The following is a 27,191-nucleotide window of genomic DNA, read 5'->3' as shown; positions in this document are numbered from 1 at the left end:
TGCTTGACTATGCTGCGGAATATAACAGGATAAGTTCTAGTCATCTGGTTAAGTTATATCCAGATAACTTTAGACCTGCTATTGATCAGGTCTAACTTATTTGATTAACTTAATTGGATAAGGTTAAGATAACTGGATAAGTAGTGTTGCCCCGATCTGCCAACTGACTATCTGGGTATCTACTTAGCCAGATAAGTGACTTATCCGGTTAAGTGGCTGCTGCTGAACATAGCCTGATATTCAGCAGCCACAACTTAGCCAGATAAGTCCTGTTTATCTGGTTATGTAGCGCTAAACGTGATTTCAATATCTGGCCCTGTATATCCCCCAAATGGAGAATCCAGTCCCTGAAATTGTGGCACAAGGCCACAAGGGTGCTCACGGGTGATTCTGTGGAAATGTTGAGTCACTCTCTCTACCCAGAAGGACAGACTATTAAGGGTTGACCAGGAAGAAGGCAGGCTGAAAAGTAAAAAGCATTCAGGAGGGACTAAAATACTGTAATTGTACTATGATTTTGAGGGGCTAGCAGGCTTAGTCTTGTCTTAGGCCGCAAGCTAATTGTTTATGTATGTATTTAGAACTATGGTTTATGTTTTTGTTTATTTTATCACTTTGCATAAAATCGCTCTCTTTTGGCTTCCTTCTGTGTAAATAAATCTACCTGAATGAATATTTGTAGAGGCTCCTTGTCGTCAGGTCACATGTCAGGTAACATGGAAGCTTTTTGAACTTTCTTCCTTTTCCCCATTATAGCTGGAATTGAAGGTGGAGGCCACCACTAGCCCTAACCAGGAACCTTAAGGCCTGATTTTAAATCCCCTGTGTGCGGGGAAAATGGGGTTTACGCATGTGGCTGAGCCTTGCGCGTGCTGCGCGCATTTTAGAAAAGTCCTGGCCGTGTGCATAACCCCTGATGCGCGCACAATAGCCAGGCCTTTTCCAAGGGGTGGTCCCATGGGCGGGGCGGATCTGGAGACCGCCAGTACAATGGCCATTTGCCGCGGTGCTGGGGGATCGCGCGCCGGCAGGGAGCCGACGTAAGTTTGGAAATAAAGAAAATTTTAAAAAGTAGCGTCTTCAAAGGGGTCGGGGAAAAGGGAGGGAGGGTAGGTAAGGGGGTACAAAAGTTCCCTCCCAGTCTGCTCTTTAATTGGAGTGGACTGGGAGGGAACTGGGGAGGTCCAATCTTGTCGCCACATGTAAACTGGGCAAATCTCCCCCCCTGCACGCACCGGCCCGGATTTTATAACATGTGCATGTACGTTATAAAATCGCGCATCCATGTGCGTGCGCGTATTTTTAAAAAATCTACCCTTTATTGTTTTTAGAAAATTACCACTGCTGTTTGCATAAATTAGCTTCACATTCATGCGGTTCTATTACATGTGCTTGTAGTGATGGGATTTCAATTGCCCTTAGAATATCAGGATAGTTCCAGATTCCCTGTACAACTCCATCAACAAGTTCAAAAGCAGTTTCTCCACTAGCTAATCCAACAACAGCAGTAGGTACAGCAGTACCACCAGAAAATAATTTGGCAGCTCCTGCAATGGATAGCCACAGTGGTTCTTGCTTCATCTCAAAGGGGAGCTACCCCAGTAGAAGGTGCCCTACTGAGCTAATTACAGGGAATACTTTGTTAATTGGAGCCTGAGGAAGATCAAGAAGCCTTTCTTACAGGTCTATCCTGTAAAGTGCGTCCGCGGTTTCCCCATCCCTAACCGGCTCTCTACTCACTTTCCGGCTGCGTTAGCCCTTCCTGCGATCCCGAATCCCCTTTAACCTATTCCTACCGCGTCCTAAATTCCCCGGGCAACCCCTTCCGCACGCGGCATGTATATTGCATGCAAACGAGCGAATTAGCTATTCCCTAGCATCCCGTAACCCGCGCCCCGACTATCGCTAGTTTTCCCTGCCGTTTGTCGCGCGTTTAACCTGCTAACTTACCGCCTACCCTGACCCCTGCGGTAAAGGCAGGGGTAAGGGTAGGTGGCAAGCTTTCCCCCAGCCCCCGCTCACCTGCCCCGGCCGCGATCATGGGTGCCGGTCTCCGGGGCAGCCCCAGTCCTCTCCCCTCCTCCCGAAGCGAAAAAACCAAAAGCAAAAAGTAAGTCGCTTCACTGTCAGTGTCTCTTCTTCCCTCCTCCCGGAGCAAGGCTGCTTTTCGTGCCCTGCTCCGGGAGGAGGGAAGAAGAGACACAGCGGCGAAGCAACTTTTTTTTTTGCTTCGCCGCTGTCAGTCTCTTGCTCCGGGAGGGGAAAAGAGACACTGACAGCGGCGAAGCAAAAAAAAAAAAAGTTGCTTCGCCGCTGTGTCTCTTCTTCCCTCCTCCCGGAGCAAGGCTGCTTTTCGCGCCCTGCTCCGGGAGGAGGGGAGAAGAGACACATTGACAGCGGCGAAGCAACTTACTTTTGCATCCCCAACCTGACCCGACTTACTTTTGCAGCCGTCCGGTCATCTGAAGAAGATATCGTGGCTCCTGCCTCCCGGAGGAAGATGGCTGCCAGCACGGGGGAAAGCGGCCCCTGTGCATTCAATTGGCTGCTCAAGACGTGACGTCACGACGTTTGGCGTCACGGCATGTGACGTCACATCTTGAGCAGCCAATTGAATGCACAGGGGCCGCTTTCCCCCGTGCTGGCAGCCATCTTCCTCCGGGAGGCAGGAGCCACGATATCTTCTTCAGATGACCGGACGGCTGCAAAAGTAAGTCGGGTCAGGTTGGGGATGCAAAAGTAAGTTGCTTCGCCGCTGTCAATGTGTCTCTTCTCCCCTCCTCCCGGAGCAGGGCGCGAAAAGCAGCCTTGCTCCGGGAGGGGAAAAGAGACACTGACAGTGGCGAAGCAAAAAAAAAAGTTGCTTCGCTGCGCCCTGCTCCGGGAGGAGGGGAGAAGAGACACAGCGGCGAAGCAACTTTTTTTATTTGCTTCTGGCAGTCCCGACTTCCTGGTATCTGTCATTTCAAATGACATTTGAAATGACAGATACCAGCGTGGCGTGAAGCGTTAGGCCCGCGCACCCAGGATACTGTATAGGCGCTCTATCCAGTATAATGGGTTGCGCGGGCCTAAGGCTTCACAGATGCGGTTTACATTTACATAAAATTAGTGTCCAGGATCGAGCGGTAGGTGTGCTGCACTATGCGTGCGGCAACCGCGGGTGCCGCAGGCACTAACGCAGCTCTTCCTATCGCTCGGTACTGGATAGACCTGTTAGTGACTTCTGAAAAAGCAATACAAGCAGTAGCATGACACAGAGGAAAGTGGCCCTATGGCTAGCTCCATTCCAAATGAAGAAGTCTCAAGTTGGATAGTGGGCCTTTTTGAACATGGAAACAGAACCAGAAAAAGTACAGAGAAGGGCAACAAAAATAATGGGGGGGAGGGAGGGAGAGCTGAGGAGTGTGGTCGGCGTGCTGGGGAGAACCTGGCTCTAGATACCACTCGCAAGAAAGTTTGGAGTTGAAATTACTTTTCTTCGGCGAGGAGGCCCAGACCGAGTGGGCGGGACCCGAGGTGACATCATCAGAAGGTGCCCCCGGGACTGCATAAAATCAGCGCCAAAGAGGCGCACCCCTAGGTGAGGAAAACTAATATGGGAAGAAAACGAAAATCAATGAACTTTTCCTCTTCGCCTACAACCCCAGTGTCAAGGAGAATTGGACCTATGGACTCTCCCATAACACATATGGGTGAGTCCTATGTGGGGGAAGCTGGAGAAGGTGATTCTATATTAGGGGTTAGCTTAAGCCCCCGGTCCACACAACCTCCCTTACAACCTAAGAGGGAAGGTTTACCAGAGCCAAATACTGTTATAGAACCCTCTGTGATTGAAATCCCCACCAGTGGAGGAGGGGATAGAGCAAAGGGGAATATATATTTGAATGTAATATCTGAGGGTGGCGAGGCTACTAATAGCAGCACTAAAGTCCCTGTTCCTACAGTATTTCTTGAATTGGGTAATGAAGGAAAGGAGGATAATGTCGAACCTGAAAATGTTTCACTGTTGGATGTTTGGAGACTAACTGCAAAAATAGATAAGAAATTGTCTAATACTATTTCTAAAGTGCATACTTTCTCAGTAGAAACAAAGGAAAAATTTGAGGATTTAGATGGAAGGACTGACAAAGTGGAGCAGGCAGTAGCAAATTTGAACCCCATAGTAAATAATTTGCAGGCTACTAGTACATCTTCCATCAAAGATAAAATGATACTACATACTAGAATTGAATCACTGGAAAATGAAGCGATATCATTTAACTTACGTTTATTGAATTTTCCAATTTCCAGGTTAATGTCTGAAACTGAATTGTTTTAAAAAATATGTAGTAGAAATACTTTCTTATGAGGTGGAGAAAATCCCAATTATATCTAAGTTGTACTATTTGCCTAGAAGAACAACTTTGCAAGTTTGTGAGGGTGGCATAGATACATTGGAAAGTCCAGGGGTCTCAACTTTTTTAGAGGACTCGCTAGACAATATAGCCTCTAGAGCCACACTGCTCATTACAGATAAAGATCTGTTCTTCTCTAAATACTTTCAAAATAAAAATTTTAATTTTTGTGGACAAAAGATTCAGGTCTTTCCGGATGTTTCCCATGCAACACAGGCACGGAGGAAACTGTTTCTCTCTTTGAAGCAAGCTGCTCTAGATATAGGAGCTACTTTTTTCTTGAAATTCCCTTGCAAGTGCCAGATAACATATCAAACAAATAAATTTATTTTTCTTGATCCCACACACTTGGAACGTTTTTTAAGGGATAAGTCTCAGAATACCTAGATAGGTTTAAGGAGTTTAAAGGTTGTTTAGAAATAATGACACACGTTTGTATTGTCAGCTTCATTCTCCCCTAGATGTGAGCTAGATCCAGTTATTATGTTATCTTAAAAGAATGGATGTAATGATGGAAATTTTTGATTTGTATTCTGGATTACCTTAATGTATCATTTTATAAATGTTATAATTGAATAAACAATAATAATAATAATAATAATGGGGATGGATAAAGGCTTGAAGAAGAGACCATAGAGGGGATAGGTCAGACGTTTATAAAATCTTGAGTAGGGTGGAATAAGTAAATGTGTTATTTATCATTTCAAATAGTATTAAGATTAGGGGATACTCCATGAAACTAGCAGGTAGTATATTTAAAACAAATAGGATAAAGTATTGTTTTCATTCAATGCACAATCAAGTTGTGAAATTTGTTGCTGCAGGATGTGGTATAGGCATATAACATAGCTGGGTTTACAAGGGGTTTGGACAAATTCCTAGAGGAAGGGGGGTCATCATACAAAAGAGGCATCAGTATTGCACTGAAATCTATGACCATAGAGGATCATACGTTTTATAAGAAGGTTGACTCAAATCCAAAGGATATGTTAAAAGCACAAATTTTTGAATTAGTAGATGCAAATGAGGAGGGTATACTAACTAGTCAGGAAACTAAATTCTTGAACATATGGAACAGACAACATGTTGCATGCATCTATTAAGGATTCTACACTTCATTTGAAAGTTAAGTAACCTGGTGATATAATTTTTTTATGATTTGGAATGAAAAAAAATGTGAAAAAAAATGGAGGAATGACGTCATCTTCCGGTATGGGAGCTTGAATTGATCACTCCATCCAGATGCTATTCAGCTTACTAAATTAAAATATATTCAGCAAACTTTTTTCAGCGCTTATTGCATTTTGAAGCATTGCTCTAATGGGTTGTGATGGTGACTCGTCGAAAAGCAGCGGATTTGCAGTGATTTCTTACTGCCAACAGTGCGTCTGTAAAACGCATATGTAGGTCGCAGGTCAAATGTGAATGGGCCTCCTCTGACTCAGAGCCCAAAAGCTTGGCAGAGGAAAAAGAGGATAAGGCTGAGCAGACAATCTCATGAGGGAAGATGAAAAGCTGGTTCCGTGATCTTAAAAAAGATATTTTGGCTGTTAAAAAAGAAATACTGGAGCTCATGTCAGAACTGAAAGGAGAGGTATCTGAGCTGCGTCACCGTGTCAAAGAAATGGAGCAGAAGCAGGAGAAGCAGGACCTTCAAATATCAGAGGTGGTGAGCTCTTCCTCCTCTATGCTAGATCGCCAAGCTGAGATCCTTGAAAAGACTGAGGATCTGGAAAACAGATCTAGGAGGTATATCATCTGGATCAGAGGCCTACCCGAGGAAGCTCAATTTGAAAACGCGGTAGCTGTGACACAGCGCACCTGCTCTACTCTTTTACTGAGCAGCAATGCAGAGATGGGAGAGCTGCCAGTAATTAAAATTGAGCAGGCACATCGGTCACTGGGTCCCTGACAGGGAAACCTCCCCTGGGATATCGTAGCCTGCCTGAAAGACTTCCCGGTAAAGGATCGAATTATGACCCAGGCCAGAACCCAGGGAACTGTGCTGTGGGAGGGTCATAAATTGACCTTGTACAATGATTTGGCCCCAGTGATGCTGCGCCAACAAGGGGAACTGAAAGATATTACCGACAAATTAAGGAGAGAAAATATATGATATTGCTGAACTTTCTCCTTTGGTTTGAGTTTCACCATCAATGGGGTTACTTACAAGATCAAGGCGCGGGAAGAAGCGTGGCAAACACTACTACAAGCTGAGTTGGATGTTTCCAAGATTTAACCAGGGGATCCAAAGAAGAAACTTGGAATTACTTTGGTGACCAGACAGGCATTTTCACGATGGAAGAAAGAGTCTTCCCCAGGAAAACATGCTTCCAAATCCTGACGGATTTCGTATACTGAGGGTTATTTGCTGCACTCAGTATGCTGTTGTAGATTGCAATGTGCTCAATTTAAGTAGTTGACTTATTGATGCTCTGGTCACTCAGAGATATCTTGTTAAAGTTTATACTGTTTACTAAGAACATAAGAAATTGCCATGCTGGGTCAGACCAAGGGTCCATCAAGCCCAGCATCCTGTTTCCAACAGAGGCCAAATCAGGCCACAAGAACCTGGCAAGTACTGCTGAATACGAGTATGTTTCTGTTAACAGTGATTGCCAATGGGGAATTTTGCTCGGCATCTGGGGGATAGGGTCATTCCTCCGTAGGGTGCTGTCATTGGACAGATATGGGCGAGGGATATATGGGTATTATAGGAAGGGGATGGGGTTGGGGTGGGCGAACAGATACAGAAAGCAACTTTGGCTGTACTAACTTCAGGGGAATGAGGTCCCTGGAGTCTTTTCATAGAGTTAAAGGAAGGGAGAATAGTTCCTCCCTAATTAATGGCTTCCAATAAGAAAATTGTTTCTATCAATGTCCGGGGCTTGAATACACCTACTAACAGACAATTATTATTTAAGGAATTGATCTGTCAAAGAGTGGATATTGTCTTTATTCAGGAGACACATTTTAGAAAAAAAAAAGAGACCTTACTAAAAATTACTCGCAGATATTTTTAGCGTCTGCGAATGACAATAAAAAGAGTAGAGGGGTGGAAATCCTATTTCATAAATGTTTGAATGTTCAAATTAAGGAGGTGAAATGAGATAAAGAGGGCAGATTTCTCTTTCTTCATGTTACTACTGAAGGTCTAGTTGTTACTATGGCAAACATATATGCCCTCAATCAAGGGCAGAGTTCTTTCTTTGAATCTATACCGACACACCTCGTGAGGTTCACAAACAGCCCAGTACTATTAAGTGGTGATTTTAATTTGACGATCCGGCCTTCTATTGACAACTCTAAAGTATCCAGTCTGCTTCAGTCAGTTCACAAGAATAAGCTGCTTCACCTCCTTGAGACCCTTGCATTAGGGGACAGTTGGAGATTTAAATTCCCCTCCACTAAAGATTATACTTTCTATTCCATTCCGAATGATACCTAATCTCATATTGATATGTTATATTGTTCTGCGGTTTTGGTGGGTAAAATTGTGCAGGAAGGTATCAAACCTAGGCTTTGGTCAGATCATGTCCCTATCTGGGCTGAATTTTTAAATTTTAGTCCTTTCCGGCCGAGGAAACTTTGGAGATTGAGTGACTCCTTGCTGAAAGATGAAAGTGTATGTCAAAAAATTGAGAAAGATACAGGAATATTTTGCCTTTACGATAATGGGACAGTAACATAGGTCATTTTTTGGGATGGATAAAGTGTGTTTTGTGGAGAAAGTTTATTATGTGGGCTTCTCAGATTAAGAAACAAAGAGAGGAAAAGGCAATTGATTTGAGAGAATATATTGCTGCATTAGAGAAGCTTCATAAGGAAAAGGGATCTCCTAAGATATTGCTTACATTAGAGAACATGAGAGACCAACTGAAACACTTAATGCTTGATCAGATCAACTACCAATTTACAAAGGTGAAGCAGAATTATTATGAACAGGGCAATAAGACCTCTAGGTTTTTAACGCTCAAATTGAGAGAGCGAGTGGCACAGTCTGAAATATCAGAAATAAAAAGCAAAGAGGATCATTTAGAGTAGGATCCTAGACAAATTTTACAAAGATTTCATGAATTTTACATGGATCTGTATTGAAAGATGGGTTGATTAAAAATGAAGATATAGATGCTTACTTATCAGAAGTGCAGTTACCAACTCTGAGTCGGGATCAACAAAAATAAAAAGATCATGCTGGGTGAGATTATAGAAGTTATTAAAGAACTTAAGTTGGACAAAGTGCCAGGTCTTGATGGCTATACGGCATGCTTTTATAAATGCTTCTCACATCTTTTCATAGAATCATTGTTTAATCTATACAATCAACTCCTGTTGGATGGTGAGTTGTCACCATCGACGAACTTGGTGGGCATTATGATTATCCTTAAACTGGGCAAGGATAACATGGTCTGTGGGCCTTATAGATCAATATCTTTGCTTAATATTGATATAATATCGATATCAAGATATTGGCTAAGATATTAGCTGACAGGTTGGCCCTGTTGATGCCGAGGTCAGTACATGCTGATTCATCGGGGTTCATACTAGGTAGGAATATCTCGGATAATATTAGGCAGGTTTTGAATCTGATTTTGGTAGCAAAGGATATAAACCATGACGTTTTACTCTTATCTATGGATGCTGAGAAAGCTTTTGATTGAGTCCAGAATTTAAAAAAAATTTGAATTGGGACCTCAATTTGGATACAGAAATTATATGCTTTCCTCCAGGCAGCTCTGAAAATAAATGGCGGATTATCAGATGTTTCCTTTTAGAAAGGGGAACATGGCAGGGGTGCCCACTGTCTCAACTTCTATTCGCACTTGTTATGGAATCTTTAGCGGCAAGGATCAGAGGAAATATAAATGTTACTGGGATCCCCATTGGTAATATGGATTATAAAATCTCCATGTTTGTGGATGACATGTTTATGTTGTTTAAACCATTGACTTCCCTACCTAATGGCCACTATTGGAGGCAGGATGCTGGGTTTGATGGAATTTTGGTCTTATCCATCAAGGCATATTTTATGATCTTACATTCTTATCATAGATTGATGAAGGTGGTATACTAAATAAACTAGGCTTACACCAGATGCATACAGGCACTGCTGCTGCAGCATCTACTTTGACTTTCTTCTTTTTCACTCAACGCACAATTAAACTCTGGAATTTGTTGCCAGAGGATATGGTTAGTGCAGTTAGTATAGCTGTGTTTAAAAAGGATTGGATAAGTTCTTGGAGGAGAAGTCCATTACCTGCTATTAAGTTGACTTAGAAAATAGCCACTGCTATTACTAGCAACAGTAACATGAAATAGTCTTAGTTTATGGGTAATTGCCAGGTTCTTATGGCCTGGATTGGCCACTGTTGGAAACAGGATGCTGGGCTTGATGGACCCTTGGTCTGACCCAGTATGGCATGTTCTTATGTATCCCCAAGCATTTGCCTAGAGACTAAAAGATATCTGCTGGTGATAGTTAATTTTTTTTTAAATCAGGTTGGTACATTGCCAAAGACATTGTGCTAGTGCAATTCTTGGAGATCCTACCCCACTGAAACCAAGCATGCATATATATTGACAGTCAGTAGCTGATTTGGCAATGGTTGTTAATTTAACAGAATAGTTTATGTATGCTGAAGTGGACAGCCACCCTTGCATAGAGCACCTCTTTATTTCACTGTGGCACAAAGATTTATCTTCCACCAGGTGGCCAGATAGGAACAAAGGGAAAACAGTGGGGAAAACAGAGTTCCTTCTCAAGAAGCACCAGGACCACCCCAGAAGAAGGAGTTTGCCATAGAGGTAGTACAAGAGGCATTCCAGAGAGCCCAGAGTCCATTGGAGGGGGCAACCCAACCACCATCTAAGAAAGATTCTTACTTTGGTGTCAGCATCCAGCCTGCAGGATACTCAAGAATTCATGAGGAGGATCTGAAGTTAGAAAGCAGACCCAGAAGAGAAGTATGAAGACACAAAGGGACTATTTTCTAATCTCCCTGTATAAATTCTCAGGGAATAAGGAGCAGGCAGTGTTATAATTCTGGGGACTAGGGACATATGGTTCAAGGCTTTCCCCTGGAAGAGGGAGAAACTTCAGACACTAATATAGAAGCTAATTATTCATTTTGATGGTCAAAGCTAAAACCTAGGGAGCAGGCCCCTTTGTGATTGGCTAATTGGTATGAAAATGGTTTGGCAAGAATGGCTTACAAACAGTAGTGATTTTTTCACACATAGGGACACTAAGATGTTTCTTATGGCCTAGATAAATATTAAAACAAAAAAGGAACCTGTGTGCTTCATGATAGGTGTACTAGTGACCATGTTACATCACACGGTTACTGAATTTTCCCAGATTTGCGTATTTATTTGGATTTTAGTTTTAATTCTTCACATTTTCAAAAACCAAGCTCAAGGTGAATAATAATTCAGGTACTCTGGTTTTTCAAAGTTGTGTCATAACTAGCATGTGACCCATGGATTCTGTTTGAGGAACCTCCAATTAAAGAAAGAGTATTCTCTCACTGACTGAGACTTGTTTGTACCTAATTTGAAATTGTCAGCACAGGCAGAGGAAACAAAGGTCAACTACTTGCTCCACAGGGAGAGAGCAGACCCAAAGTGGGAGAGAAGAGGGGTTCCATTAATAGTTAAGGTGTACATTTGGACCCACCTCCTGTTAATCTTGGTGACCCTTGGTTAAGCTTTCTAAATCTTGAGGAATTAGAAGAAGACTAGCCACCCTCTCTACCCTCCCTCGCCCTCCCTGCTGTAATTATGTAATTATGTTTCATCATTCATGACCACGATCAATGTTTGTAAATATGTTTTGTTTTTGTTTTTTTATCTCCCATTCCCCCTCCCCCTCGCTTTACCTCTCAGGCTCCCCCTAGAGCCTCTACTCTCTCACGCATAATCTCCTGGTTCTCCCCTTCCCCTGTTCCATGTAATTTCAGCCTTCGTTACAATGTAAACCGATATGATGTGTATTTTAATGTCGGTATAAAAAAAGATGCTAAATAAATAAATAAATAAATAAATAAATAAATAAAAATGAAGAAGATATTCTGAATATATGTTTAAGCAGGCTCAGTTAAGAAAAGAGGCAGAATTATATGAGCAATTGCTGGTTCCCCACCCGTTAAAAAATATTTTGGTTCTGGCCCATAATCACCTATTGGCAAAGGTTTGTATCTGGGTGTCAAAAAGATGAGAGAGATTTCTTCTCTAGTTCTGCAAATCAGGCTTTATCATCAGGTAGAGAACGTTTTTAAATTCTGTCCAGTCTGACAGCTAATGGCTCCAAAGCCTGCAAAGACAGCACTAATGATCCTCCTTCCAATGATAAAAATGTCATTCAAAGGAGTAATCATGGATCTGGTTGTACCTGGAAAGGTCCACAGTAGGCTATCAATATAAACTAGTGGTTGGATTTAGAGCCCTTGATTGCAGGGTTATAAAAGTCCTGGTACATAACCTCTGGCCCAGGATCGTCACTGCAATTAACAGACAAGGTATGTTGTTGGGGATGGGGGGTAGGGAATACAGAATATGGGGTAGATGCAAATGTAGTTATTTATGTGCTTTTGCAGTATATTTTATATTATGTATATTTGCTTTATTGTACCAAGCTAGGGGCACTTCAGTGATAATAAATTAGAACAAATAAAAAAATGAATGCTCATGGTACTAGATCCCATCCCTGTATTCTGACTGAACTGAAAGTATAAAGGAGCAAGAGGAAATTGTTGAGTTAAAATTTGACCTCCTCACCCTCCCCCCCCTCCGAAAAAAAAAGGAGATTTACATGGCTCCCAGAGTGGTTGTCAAACAATGCCCTTATTGAATCCCCATAGTTCAAAGGGAAGCTATGCCCCAGGAAGTACTAACAATGATCCATATGGGGATCATTAAGGAATCGGAAAGTAATTAGTGCTCCCCTATTGTTTTGGTCCTGAAGCCAGAAGGTATCATGAGATTTTGCATTGACTTCACACAGGTAAACAAAAGTCAAAGCTATTAGCCTACCCCATTCGAAAGGTAAACAAATTCAAAGAAAAACTGGGAAATGTGTGATTATGTCAACATTAGATCTAACTAAAAGCTATTGGCAGATGCTCTTCGCTGAAAATGCCAAAGAGAAGACAAATCATAAGTGGCACCTTCCAGCAGTTGATAGACCTTTTGCTGCAAGCCTACATGAAGTTTGTAATGACATACATGGATGAAGTAGTAAGAAACAAAATTCAATACTAAGAATATACCATAGGAAATCAGAAGATTAGACTCCCAGCTGGTACAAGTGGATGCCATACACCAGACATCAAAACCTGTAACTAAAAAGCAGCTAGAATACTTATTTAGCCTTGCTGGTTATTACCATCATTATATTCTGGACTTTGATACTCTTGACCTGGTTATTGAAGAAAACAAGTCCCCACCATGTTCAGTGAACTAAGGAACAGCTGCTTTCCAGGACCTGAAGGACATTCTGTATTCCAAGCATATTCTGGTGAGCCCAGACTTCAAGATCATGTTTGAGGTGCAGCTGGATGTCTCAGAAGTAGGATTGGGAGTGTCTCTACCACAGAACAAAGAGGAAAACAATCATCCAGTGGTCTATATTAGCTGAAAACATCTACCCTGGGAGACAGAATGCTCAAATACAAGAAATGATAAATAGTAGTAGTAGCAGTAGTAGAAAGAAGCCTTGGCAGGGAAGGGACTTCAGAATTCCTCTGTTACTATTTGCGTGGGTGACAATCCATACTGGTAACAGACCAACCACTTAAGTGGATAAACCACAATATGGACTTCAAATGGGAGCATAATACAATGATTCTTTGCTCTCCCCCACAACTCTTTGCCTTTAAGTAAAACTCTAAATGGATATAGACAATGGGAATGTGGATTTCCTCTGCAGGGAAATCCAGATAGTATGGGGTAGAGGGGGAGGGCATGTGAGAGAATACGTGTACCTCCAATTATAAAATCTGGAACCTGGGACCATGGCAGATGATTACCTGGGGCTCACTAGTGACTCAGAAGATTTGCTAAGTCACTTTTCCCAACCAGAGGGACAAGCTACAAAAGACAGACCAGGAAGAAGGAAGTTAGGTGAGCTTGGGGAAATATATTAGAGGAAAGGCTGAAAAATAAAAATAAAACAGGGGGGATTAAAATGCTATCATTGATTGCATTGTGAGTTTGAAGAGTTATTCGAACAGCTGAGCAACTTTCTGCAGGGGCAAAGGAGCAGACCACCTGGTAGATCCTAAATCACTTCCATCCCTAAACTGGCTGGTCAACAGCCAACATGGCAAAATGAGAATATTTTACCAGACCTAAGATTGGTGATTATGGTGAGAGGTAAGCCACTGCTTTTAACATATTTATAAATGACCTAGAGGTGGGAATAATGAGTGAGATGATTAAATTTGCTGATACAAAATTATTCAAAGTTGTTAAATAACAAAAGGACTGCGAGAAATTACAAGAGGACCTTGCAAGATTGAGAGACTGGGCATCCAAATGACAGATATTTTATGTGGACAAGTGCAAAGTGATACATGTAGGGAAGAGCAACCCAAATTATAGTTATATGATGCAAGGTTCCACATTAGGAGTCACTACCCAGGAAAAAGGATCTAGGCATCATTATGGATAATTTGTTAAAATCCTCTGCTCAGAGTGTGGTGGTGGCCAAGAAAGCAAACAGAATGTTAGTATGAGGACAGGAAAGGAGAATAAAACAAAGAATAAAATATTGCCTCTGTATCATTTCATGGTGTGGCAGCACCTTGAGTATCCTGTGCAATTCTGGTCACCACATCTCAAAAAAGATATAGTGGAATTAGAAAAGGTACAGAGAAAAAAAACCAAAATGATAAAGGGGGTGGAATGATTCCCCTATAAGGAAAAGCTAAAGAGGTTAGGGCTCTTCAGTTTGGAGAAGAAAGAGCTGAGGGGAGATATGACAGAGGTCTATAAAATAATGAGTGGAATGGAATGGGTAAATGCAAATCAGTTTATTTTTTCAAAAAGTACAAAGACTAGGGAATACACAATGAAGTTCCTAGGTAATACATTTAAGAGGAGAAAATATTTTTTTACTCAATGCATAATTCAACTCTAGAATTCACCGCTAGAGGATATGGTAAAAGTTGTTAGTGTAGCTGGATTTAAAAAATGGTTTGGACAAGTTCCCAGAAGAAAAGTCCATAAACCATTATTAAGCTGGACTTAGGGAAATCCACTGCTTATCCCTGGGATAAACAGTATGGAATCTATCAACCTTTTGGGATCCTGTTGGGTACTTGTGACCTGGATTGGCCATTGTTGGAGGCAGGATACCTTGCTTGAAGTACCTTTGGTCTGATCCAGGATGGTACAATACTAAATCAGAGTTCCCATATAATTCCTAAACTTAATAGTCCATTTAAGTAGATAAAGGAGTAGTTATTTAAATGAACAATTTGCATCACAAAATACAAAGTATCTCACACACACACACATAGATAAACAACCATACATGCTATATAAACCTCAAAACTTTTTTCATTTAAAATAACAAAATTAAACATAATCATAACCTGCCATTCTTCCATTCATACTAAACACATACGCATAAAAATCACTCTTATATGAATACACTCCTGCTGAATTTCAAATTTAAATACAATTTTTTAAACCCTTACAGTGTTTTTGTACAACATAACTGAGTTTTACAAGCCATTTGTCAACGCAAATTGGATATGAGATAGATACTGGAGTATGTTGGATTGCTATGGGTCAAAATAGCTTATGAGGCATCGTAGGAATTTGCCAATTGCGAAAGAACCGTGTCGATATGACGCATCAAATGGCGGGAGTATGAACACTCATGTAATCTCCTTCACACGTTTGAATAGTGAGGATTTATTTGAGTAATTGGTTCTTCAATCAAATGTTCGGCAGCGATATTCATCTTAGAAATCCACGACAGATACAAGATTATGAATTATATTCAAAAGAGGCCAAAAAGCAAAGTTGATCCCCCTGAAGAAGCCAGATAGGCGAAAACAGTAGGGCCTGTTGTCGTGGTAGAATTTCTGCTATAAGGATTTAAAAATTATATTTAAGTTTAAAACTCAGCAGGAGTGTGTTGTTCATATAAGAATAATATTGAGTGATTTTTATGCATGGATATGTGTGTTTAGTATGAATGGAAGAATGGCGGGTTATGATTATGTTTAATTTTGTGATTTTAGACAAAAAATGTTTTGAGGTTTGTATAGCATGTATGGTTGTTTATATACATGCGATAATTTGTATTCTGTGATGCAAATTGTTCATTTTTGTAATAAAATGGTATTTTTATAAAATTATATTTAAATAACTGATCCAATATGGCAAATCTTATGTTCTTAAGCAATACCTTTTGGTCTACACTTTGCTTCAGGATGGGCTGCACCAGACAGTGCAGGAACTTGCTAAAGCAAGTCATAAGCGCTGAAATGTGCTCACCAGATGAAAGAAATATGACTTTGGTGGATGGACACAAGAAGAGGAGGTGTTAACAGACTTAGCTTAGCCCTAAATAGTAAGCAAAATTGCTTACCTTGTAATAGGTGTTATCCCAGGACAGCAGGATGTAGTCCTCACATATGGGTGACATCATCAGATGGAGCCCTGATAACGGAAAACTTCTGTCAAAGTTTCTAGAAACGTTTTTTGACTGGCACACTGAGCATGTCCAGCATCCCATGATATTCTCAGCCACAGGGGTCTCCCTTCAGTCTCGTTTGTAGCAGTAAGCGGGAGTGAAAAAATAAAATAATAAAACATATCGGACCCAACTCCGTGGGGTGGTGGGTGGGTTTCGTGAGGACTACATCCTGCTGACCTGGGATAACACCTATTACAAGGTAAGCAATTTTGCTTTATCCCAGGACAAGCAGGATGATACTCCTCACATATGGGTGATTAACAAGCTACAGGCTAAGTCATTCTTGTAATGGACCAACAGCATACAACTTGTGCAACATGCACAACAACTGGTGTACTCACAGAAGGATGGATGTAGAAGGAGTTAGAACTATACTGGAAATAAGTTCTTTAAGAAAGATTGTCCAAAGGCTGAATCTTGTCGCCCTTCCTTGTCCAAACAGTAATGTGCTGCAAAGGTGTGAAGTGAACTCCAAGTTGCAGCTTTACAGATATAGCAATAGGCACAGAACGGTAGTGTGCTACTGATGTAGACATAGCCCTTACTGAGTGCGCTTTTACTCGCCCCTGGAAAGAAATGCCTGCTTTTTTATAGCAGAATTCGATACAGTCTGCTAACCAGTTGGAGAGAGTTTGTTTTCCCACTGCAACTCCTGGTTTATTTTTGTCAAAAGAAACAAAGAGTTGGGTGGATTTTCTATGGACTGACGAGCGGTTCAGGTAAAAAGCTAGCGCATGTTTACAATCTAAGGTGTGCAAAACTCTCTCGCCCTGGTGAGAGTGTGGACTTGGAAAGAAAGTAGGCAAGACTATGGATTGATTGAGGTGAAAATCCGTTACCACTTTTGGTAGGAATTTGGGGTGAGTGCGAAGGACTACCCGGTTATGTAAGAACTTTGTGTAGGGTGAGTATGTGACAAGAGCTTGTAACTCACTGACCCTCCTAGCAGATGTAATGGCTACTAGGAAAAATACTTTCCATGTAAGAAACTTTTCATCACAGGAGTGCAGAGGCTCAAACGGGGATCGCATGAGTCTCATTAGTACTAAATTTAGGTCCCATTCAGTAACCGGTGGTCGAATGGGAGGCTTAAGGTGGAGTAAGCCTCTCATAAATCGACTTACTAGGGGTTGTGCTGTTATTGGTGAATCCCCTATTCCCTTGTGGTATGCTGCTATGGCACTTAGGTGTACCCTTACCGAAGATGTCTGTAGACCAGAATCCGAAAGGTGGCACAGGTAATACAATAAAGGAGTGGGGCAAGAAAAGGGGTCAAAACCATTTTGCATGCACCACTTGGTAAATCTTGTCCACTTTGAGAGTTAAGATTTATGTGTGGAAGGCTTTCGTGAAGCTACAATAACTTCCGAGACTTGAGTTGAAAGATTAAGTGGTTGTAGAATTAAGCTTTCAACATCCAAGCTGACAGGGCGAGAGTCAGCAGGTTCGGGTGACGCAACATGCCCTGATTCTGAGTTATGAGAGTAGGCACTGTGCCCAGGTGAATCGGTTCTCTGATCGAGAGGTCGAGGAGTATGGGAAACCATGCTTATCGAGGCCAGTACGGAGCTATGAGCATCATTGTCCCTCTGTCCTGTTGTAGCTTCATGAGAGTTTTGGATATGAGCGGGATTGGAGGATATGCATATAGAAGACCTGTGTTCCAGGGGCGAGCAAAAGCGTCCCTGGGGAACGTTGGTCGACATCCATGGAGGAAGCAGAATCTTTCCACTTTGTGATTCAGTTTGGACACAAAGAGGTCTATGGTTGGGTGACCCCAGAGTTGAAAAATTCTGCTCGCTACATCTGGATAGTTGATTAGAAATCCCAGGGAGTGTAATAGTCTTATTGTGCTTTGTAAGGCAGGCAGAGCTCCCTGTCTGGATGGACTTCTGATTAGCCAATCGTCTAGGTAGGGAAAAAACATGGATGCTGTTTTTTCATAGATGTGCAGCAGCAACTGCTAGACATTTTGTGAATACTCGAGGAGCTGAGACAAGTCCGAATGGTAGGACTCGATACTGGTAATGATGTTTTCCCACAACAAATCGTAGGTACTTGCGATGTTGTGTGGAAATGGATATGTGTGCATAAGCGTCTTGAAGATCTAGAGAACAGAGCTAATCTCCCCGTTGAAGCAAAGGAAGGATGGTTCCTAGAGATACCATCCATAATTTTTCTTTTTGAAGAAATTTGTTGAGATTGCGGAGGTTTAAGATAGGACGAAGGCTGCCTGTTTTCTTTGGAATTAGGAAATAGCGGGAATAGAACCCTTTGCTTTGCTGAGACCGGGGAACTCGTTCGATAGCCCTGGTAGTCAGCAGAGTTGAGAGTTCTACTTGAAGTTGAGATGTGATGACAGTGTTTGTCCAAAGTGTGATGGGTGGTAATGGGTGATGAATGCAAGGGTATTGTGTTGAATTTGAGACGGTATCCCAGATTCATTATAGCTAATACCCATTGATCTTTGGTGATGAGACTCCATTGGTGTTTGAAATGGTGGAGTCGACCTCCTACTGGTAAGTGAGGTATAGGATTGGTGGAGAGGCTTCTGTTCTCTTGATGTATTTCAAAAACCAGCTGCTGGACCAGTTTGTGGAGGTGGCTGGGTTTTTGCCTGCTATGGTTGGCGTGTATGTCCTCTTTGCGGTGGACGGTAAGAACGCGCTGAAGTAGCAGGTGGATAGTACTTCCTAGGTCTATAGAAAGGCCTCCTGGTATCTCTTCTGTTAGCTTTTCGGATGGAGGAAGGCTGATAAGATGATAACTTGGAGAGCTGACGGAGTGCCTCATGATGATCTTTGAATTGTGAGACAGCATCCTGAATTTTTTCTCCGAAGACATTGTCTCCAGTACATGGGAGATCTGCCAGTCTCTTTTGGACTTCTAATCTGAGATCCAAGGCCTTGAGCCAAGCCCACCTTTCGTGCATTGATTCCAGCTGCTGATAGATGGGCGGATGTCTCAAATGAGTCGTAAGCTGCCCGAACCTCGTGTTTGCCAGATTCAAGGCCTTTGGCAATAAGAGTATTTAGTACCTGTTGTTGTTGTTGAGGAAGGTTATCAGCAATATCTTGAACTTGTTTCCACAAGCTTCTTTGATATTGTGTCATGTAAAGCTGGTATGCCGCAATTCTAGATACCAGCATGGATCCTTGAAAAAACATTTTTCCTAAGCCATCTAAGAACTTCTGTTCTTTTCCTGGTGGGGTAGAAGAGTGTGTTTTTTGTTTCCTGGCTTTTTTCTGAGCCGATTCAATGACCACTGAGAGGTATGGCAATTGCGGTTTTTGGAAACTTGGGGTATGTTGTACCAGGTATGTTGCGTCTGTTCTTCTGTTTACAGCCGGTACAGAGCAAGGATGTTCCCATAATCGATGCTGAAGTTCCAGAAGCACTTCATGAATGGGTATTGCCATCACCTCTTTTGGTGCATCCACAAATTGCAACACTTCAAGAGTCATGTGTCTTGTATCCTCTTCAGTAAGCAATTCAAAAGGAATTGTATCTGCCATTTCCTTTATGAAATTTGCAAATGACAAATCCTCAGCAAGGGACTTCCTCCTCACTTCTGGTGGAGAAGGCTCTGACTGTAAATCATCTATATCAGTGTCAGTGTCTACATCCTCCCAAGGACTGTATTGAGGTTGATAATGTGCCTCAGAAGGATCTGGTTTACGTTTTTGAAGGTGATGTTTTGTTTTAGAAGCAAACTTCGATGGTTGAAATGGAATCTGCTTTGGTATCAAAGGAGGCAATAAAGGCATCGATGGGGAATCAAAAGGTCTCGATGGCCAGCGTCGCCCGATGGACCGGGTCGCGATGGTATCGATGGGTCCGGAAATGACATCGAAGGTAATGTCGGTGCCCAGAAGTGTTGAAGGCCCGATGGCCCCAGGACGGAATCCGAGTCTCTCCCATCTTCCTCCGATGAGCCTGGGATTGGAATTGAAGGAATCATCGGTGGATGTTTTGGCATTGATGGTGTCAATGGCCGCATTGGGGAAGCTGTCGGCGTCATTGGTGTCTGAGCAGGAAAAGCTCCGATTAATGCGTCGATTTTATTCAGTAGGGGTTGAAAAATCGACGGTTCTGGTATCGATGCCAGTGTCGGTATCAGTACCGGTACTGGCATGGAAGGAGGCTGGAATTTTTGGAATGCCTCGACGATCGCTTGCTGGACCATGGAAGTCACTTCTTCCCTGGAGACTGGGACTGGGTCCACTGTCACAGGAGAAGGTAGGACTGGCGCTACTGGCTCTTCCACGACTGAGTGTGGTGGCACAGTCTCTAACACCGATCTTGGTGGAGAGCACCTCAGTATCTCCCTCCGATGGGAGGGAGATACTGTTCCATCGGACACCGATGGGAGGGAGAGCACCGTTCCATCTCCCTCCGATGGATCGGAGATGGAACGGTGTCGATGGAATCTTTTTTCACAATGCTCTCTAGTAGATGTTGATGAAGACGCTATGGAAGATCCGGATAGGATCGGTGACGGATGGTCATCGGCCCCTTTCTTACCTCGATGTTTTTCAACAGAGGGTGATAATTTCTTCGGTGATGATGTCAAAGATGACGATGGAGTGAGCTTTTTAAACAGCTCCTCCATTTTATCCAACCGGGCACGCCTGCCCTTTGGTGTCATTTGGGCACAAGTTGTACAAGCCCGGACATCGTCGCCTGATCCCAGGCATAAAACGCAAACATTGTGCGGGTCGGTTATCGACATAGTTCGGTTACAATTTGGGCATTTTTTGAATCCGGAGGCCATGGTGAAAATAGGCTGGGTAACGGTCGATGGCCTGCAGGTACTGAATGAAGGTGACAGGAATCGACCGAAAAAATGATTCAAAAAGTACTCACCAATTACTATGTCGAAGGGAGACCAGAGTGATACGTTTTTTTGCTGAAAATGGAGAAATTACTTACCTGATAATTTTGTTTTCCTTAGTGTAGACAGATGGACTCAGGACCAATGGGTATAGTGTACTCCTTATAGCAGTTGGAGACGGATTAGATTTCAATCTGACGTCAGCTCTAGTACATATACCCCTGCAGGAAGTGCAGCTCTCCAGTATTTTCCGTCTCCATAGCAGTTAGGGACTCTGTGCATGCTAGCACAGCGTTAGAGTAAATTTTACCAAAGAAATCCAAATTAAGAAGAAATCTTACCTCTACAGACGAGCCCCGCTCTCCTGCCATGACACCCTTTGGGTCCCTCCACCAGTCGAGATTCCCGAGGTGATTTCCGCGATCCCTCGGAGGTAAGCCTCGGTCCAGCGGCCAACCCTCGGCGGGGACCTAGCCCCCAACATCGGGTGAGGCTGAGAGGCAGCGGGTGCAACCTCGAGCACGGCAGTGAAGGTATTTTCCCTCTCCCCCCGCAGCTGGAGACTGCCTGGAACGAAACCGGGAAGCAACGGGACAAGGTAAGGTAGAAATCTATTTAAAAGTCTCTGGTCTCCGAAGCTCAAGGAGACGCAGAGGTCGCCAGCCGGGACCAGTGCCACCGGGTTGATCTGCCCTAGCAGGGCTAGACTCCAGTCAGATCCGAGGGTCCTCCCACGTGGAGACCCTCCAAGATGGTCGCCATATTGTCCGCGTGGTCGGTGTTGCCACGGTGTCACGGCAGGAGAGCGGGGCTCGTCTGTAGAGGTAAGATTTCTTCTTAATTTGGATTTCTTTGGTAAAATTTACTCTAACGCTGTGCTAGCGTGCACAGAGTCCCTAACTGCTATGGAGACAGAAAATACTGGAGAGCTGCACTTCCTGCAGGGGTATATGTACTAGGGCTGACGTCAGATTGAAATCTAATCCGTTTCCAACTGCTATCAGGAGTACACTATATACCTATTGGTCCTGAGTCCATCTGCTACACGCTAGGAAAGTTATATTTTCCGTAAGGAAAAAGTGAGGGAAAATCTCACAGAGCTCCTATTATGCGAGGCTTACAGCACCGCGGAAAAAAAGAGACTGAAGGAAGACCCCTGTGGCTGAGAATATCATGGCATGCTGGGCATGCTCAGTGGGCTCAGTGTGCTAGTCAAAAGTTTCTAGAAACTTTGACAGACGTTTTCCATATCAGGGCTCCATCTGATGATGTCACCCATATGTGAGGACTATCATCCTGCTTGTCCTGAGATAAAAGTATTATCTCATGTATCTAGGGTTTATATTTTTATTTTCTTTTATCTGTTTGTAATTGTCTGCCCCTCCTGGTTTCTTTCTTTATAAATAGTCACCTGAATGAATATTTGTGAAGGCTCTTTGCATAAACTAGCTTTAGAATCACACCAAGTCATTACAAGTATCAAAACTTTCTTCAATAATTCCAATAGTGTGAAAAATTGTCAATGAAGTCCTTAAAATCTCAGAAACAAAAGAAGAAAGAAAACGCCCTGACACATTACTAGGTTTTGTCAAATACCTGCTTCTAGAGGTAAAAGAAGTTACACAAAAGATAATTTAAAACAAGACTCAAAGAGGTAGGTATTCAAAGCTGGTCATGTAAGTAACTTAGCAGGTTGGAACTTATCTGGCTAAGTTATGATATATATTCAGTGGCACGGCAAAGCCACTGAATATACGTGTATATATATATATATATATATATATATATATATATAGCGATCAAAAAATATTGGCAATATCGTCTCTAGTGCTATGACTAGTAACCTACAAAAAACCCCCTGTACATTAATAAATGTAAGGGAGACCACTAGCACTTTTAGTTCTTTCAAAAAATTAGAAATTAAGATATTATTAAAAATTTTTTTGATTTGTTTAAATTGTTTATTGAAAACTTAATCACTATCACTATTGCACATATTGAATTTTTAACATAACACAAAGTACAAATTCACGAAGACTAACATATATACCTCTAAAATATGCCCCTCAATAATCTCCTACTGCTTGCCCTAAACTGGACCCTGTATCTCCTGATCCCTATAGATGTTATTCGGGTCTTTATAAACATATACACCTCTAATATGAAAAACCTTATATATTTTTTCTTTAGATGGTAAGTCTATATTTTTTTCAAAACAGATTTTTCTTTGGTGTATATCTATTCAACCAGTTCTTTTGTCCATCCCGACAATTATATATTGGTCAAACCAAATTACCAATTCGTACCCGCATTATACAACATAGGAGTTGTATACATACGGGTAAAACTGATTCACCTTTGGTCAAACATTGGCAGGATCATGGACATTCAGAGGATCAATTGAAATTTTGTATCTTACAACAGCGTCCCAACAGGAGAGGTGGTCACGTTTCCCAGGATCTTAGACAAACAGAACAGAGGTTCATTTATTATTGGCAAACAACAGCACCAAGGGGATTAAATGTAATGATTGAATGGGAAGCGTTTTTGTAGAGAGGATATAGGATACATTGTTGATTATTGGTTCAATTCATTGGTCTGAACAATTGATGTTTGGGCAGGTAATTCTAATATTTGTGAATGAGTTGTAACTTAAGTGTAATTTGGCATTTAATGCAAGACCATATATGGTGGGTAAGTTGTAAGATAGGGTATAAATCTGATTTTCCACCTAATTGAAATGGATGATAAAATTATGGGCAACACAAGCAGAAGAGCCCGATACAACAGGGCTCAGAACTAAAGGATTTGATTTATGACAATAGGAATCATTAAGCAAGGAGGAGGGCACTAATGAGAGTGGAGTGGCCACCTGAGGGTGGTGAGGAGGAGTCCAAGTAGATGTGTTGGTGACGTGGGCCTCTTTATTAGACATTGAGGCTCTACGTATGAAGAGTGTGTGGATTGGTTGTGTTAGGGTGAAGAGGTGGAGCATAAAAGGGCAGGTCGGCAGTAGAAACCTCAGTAGGAGACGCTGAGTACATGAACACGGTGGTAAAACATTAAAGGTGAGCGTTGTTGCTGTTTCATATGTCTTAAAGTTGATGTTTTACTGGTAACATACTAGTGCTTAACTCTGTTTTCAGTTTAGAATGAAATTATGGTTGAGATAGTTCGGGTGAATGTTAGGAGTACTGTTTGAAGTCATATGAGTGGGCATATATTGCTCACCTTGTGATCTGAGAAACCAATTTGAGTATTGGCGTTTTTTTGTGATATACTGGCGGAGGGCTTAACTTTGTTTTCTGTTCAGATTAATAGATCATGATTGAGGAGGTGTGGGTCATGGTTTGGAGCACCGTTTGAAATTATCCGAGCAGGCACATATTGCTCACCGTGTAATTAGAGGAACAAATTAGAGGATTGGCGGTCTGGCGACTCCATTTTTGAATGCGGGCTTTTTTGAAAGCGGTCATTGCTTAAACAAGGTACAATTTCAAACTAAAGTTTCGGTGCATTGAAGGCATTGATTCCACAAAAAATATAGCCATAAATGTTGTGGTTTTTACAGGTGGGGAGTGTGACGAGGAAGATCTAAGAAGTGAAACTTTTGGTTTACATGGAGGGCGCTGAGCTTTTGAAAGTGTGGAGAGGTAAAGCTATGGGGTTCTGCAGTGGGAGTATCATAAGATAATACCTAACGCAAAGATTCATTTTTAATCATTTTTGAGAGTGTTTGTTGAAAAACTTAGTTTAAAATGAGGGTTTAATGTAAGAGATTTCTTTGTTTGAATTTTGTTTTAGGATAACACTCATATTCGGGAGTTTTTTCATGACAAACAACGGGAGCTATTGAGCCGGAGTGAATTGAGTGTGTTGTGTCTGAGTACGCTCCTTCATTTTTAGGTAGGAGTGGGACTTAGGATAAGTTTTGTTCAAATGAAATAGCTGATGTATCAATATTTAATAAATATTAATTATTGAATTAATTTAATGTTTTACATAAATTGGGGGGTAATGGACAGATATGAGCTAATAGGATACATATACACTACAGTAAAAGTTAGATTTATAATTTCTGTTGTTTGTAATTTTGTTCTATGTATTGTAGACACGAGTAGTGGGAGCCATGGGTGTTTCTTGATGTTGGGTCTTAACAAGAATATTCCCCTGAAGAAGCCAACATTGGCGAAACGAGGTCCTTGTCGGGATGGACAAAAGAACTGGTTGAATAGATATACACCAAAGAAAAATCTGTTTTGAAAAAAATATAGACTTACCATCTAAAGAAAAAATATATAAGGTTTTTCATATTAGAGGTGTATATGTTTATAAAGACCCGAATAACATCTATAGGGATCAGGAGATACAGGGTCCAGTTTAGGGCAAGCAGTAGGAGATTATTGAGGGGCATATTTTAGAGGTATATATGTTAGTCTTCGTGAATTTGTACTTTGTGTTATGTTAAAAATTCAATATGTGCAATAGTGATAGTGATTAAGTTTTCAATAAACAATTTAAACAAATCAAAAAAATTTTTAATAATATCTTAATTTCTAATTTTTTGAAAGAACTAAAAGTGCTAGTGGTCTCCCTTACATTTATTAATGTACAGGGGGTTTTTTGTAGTATATATATATATATATATATATATATATATATGCACTTAGCAGGATAAGTTTATTGGCTGCTCTATGAGGCATCTAAAATTACACATATACTTATATAGCTAATCGCAGAATATTAGCTAACTCGTTCCACCCAGTACACACCTACTTTTTCTGCATGTAAAGGTTAGCCATATAAAGGAATTATATGGCTAAGCAGCAGCTGAACATAGGCACATATTCAGCGGCCACTACTTACCTGCATAAGTTCCATATATCCGGCTAAATAGTGCTGAAAATGCTTTGAATATCAGGCCCAAAAATGCTAAATAATTGAACTGAAAAATTGCATATTAAATAAGCTAGAAAGCACTTGCAGAACTGAAAATGTGAATTTCCCCTATACTGGGTACATGAAAAAACTTTTAAAAAGTTCAAACTGTGGGCATCTGCAATGGGATTGAAATTTACGGATCTTGAAGAAATAGAAGTGCTTTTTTGATTTTGCTTCAAGTATATGAATTGCTCCTACTATAAATAATTTTTCTTTTGAATGATTGTTTACGATACATTTTTTAAATTATAGTTCTTTATGATTGAGTGCATCGCTGATGAGACTGTGACAGGGCTGAGAGTGTGAGACCTGAGGTAACTCAGGCAGAGCAAGACCCCAAAGATTTGAAGAGCAGATCCTCCCCCAAGAGCAGGGGGTGGGAAGGAGTGGTGTTGGTTCTCCCTTAGGAGAGGAAGCAGGAAATTTATCTTTTGACCTGGCCCATGCAGGCCAACACTGCTGCTTCCTTGTGCTGCTTTCAGGGTGGCTCCTAATTCGCTAGATCTCCCTACTGATGGCAGATGCTTGGAGTGCTGCTATCCTGGGCATTCGCTTGATTTCTTTCCAGGATGGCCTGGGCTGTTGGTTCATCTTACATACAGTGCAAAGGGCACCTCATTCAGAGTTAGATTAAATTATTATATGAAGCAGTAGTATTAGTTAGTTTTGTTCTACTGTCAGCTCTGCCAATCAGATTTCAATCCTTGAATCTTCTTGCAAAACTAAAATAAAGTCCTTCAGACACTGTTGCATGTGTCTAGCTGTTTTTTTTCTTCTTTTCTCTTTTGTCTGTTTACTTACTTTTCATGACTTTCTTCCCAACTTTTCCCTTTCTTCTCTCTCTTCTTCTTTGTCCCCTAAGCTCTAAGACTCCTGAAGTCTTCTCAAATCTCTGGTACATTTTTACTTTTTTCTTCAGTTGACTCTTTTCTATGCATCTCCCTTTATCATTTCTCTGTTTCTGCTGTCCTCTTCCTTTAGCTTTGTTCCAGTGCACTGTGCTGTATATTTATGAGCATCTCAAACTGATCACTCAGAGTATCAGGATGCATGGCTTAAAGGAAGCAAAGAGTTTCTCCTGTTTTCTTGTTGTTGTGAAACGACTCACTTGTATAAGGTTTTACATAAGGGAAAGGCGAATGAATATGTTACTGTGAAGAGCCAAACCATGATCTTTATTCAGTTCATTAGCTTGTTTTTCTTTTTACTTACAGTATTTCCTCTCTGTTTCCCATCAGGGATTCCTCATGCTTGACTTATCTTCTCTCACTATAGATAATTTCAGTGTCACTTTTTGGATGGTCAGTAC

General features: G+C 41.5%; 1 protein-coding gene and 1 long non-coding RNA gene across 5 annotated transcripts in view; one reads left to right on the top strand and one right to left on the bottom strand.

Annotated features, from left to right (window-relative positions):
* CHD6 (chromodomain helicase DNA binding protein 6) overlaps positions 1-27,191 on the bottom strand; it is a 586,770-nt gene that overhangs the window by 34,617 nt on the left and 524,962 nt on the right. The gene's annotated exons all lie outside the window — the stretch shown is intronic.
* On the top strand, positions 24,266-25,407 carry LOC115098315. The gene is made up of 4 exons (XR_003858468.1): positions 24,266-24,429; positions 24,513-24,594; positions 24,746-24,847; positions 25,053-25,407. It is a non-coding gene; the product is annotated as an uncharacterized LOC115098315 (long non-coding RNA).

Source organism: Rhinatrema bivittatum, chromosome 8, assembly GCF_901001135.1.
Source record: "Rhinatrema bivittatum chromosome 8, aRhiBiv1.1, whole genome shotgun sequence".
Lineage (NCBI taxonomy): Eukaryota > Metazoa > Chordata > Amphibia > Gymnophiona > Rhinatrematidae > Rhinatrema > Rhinatrema bivittatum.
This window is presented reverse-complemented; position numbering and strand designations above follow the sequence as displayed.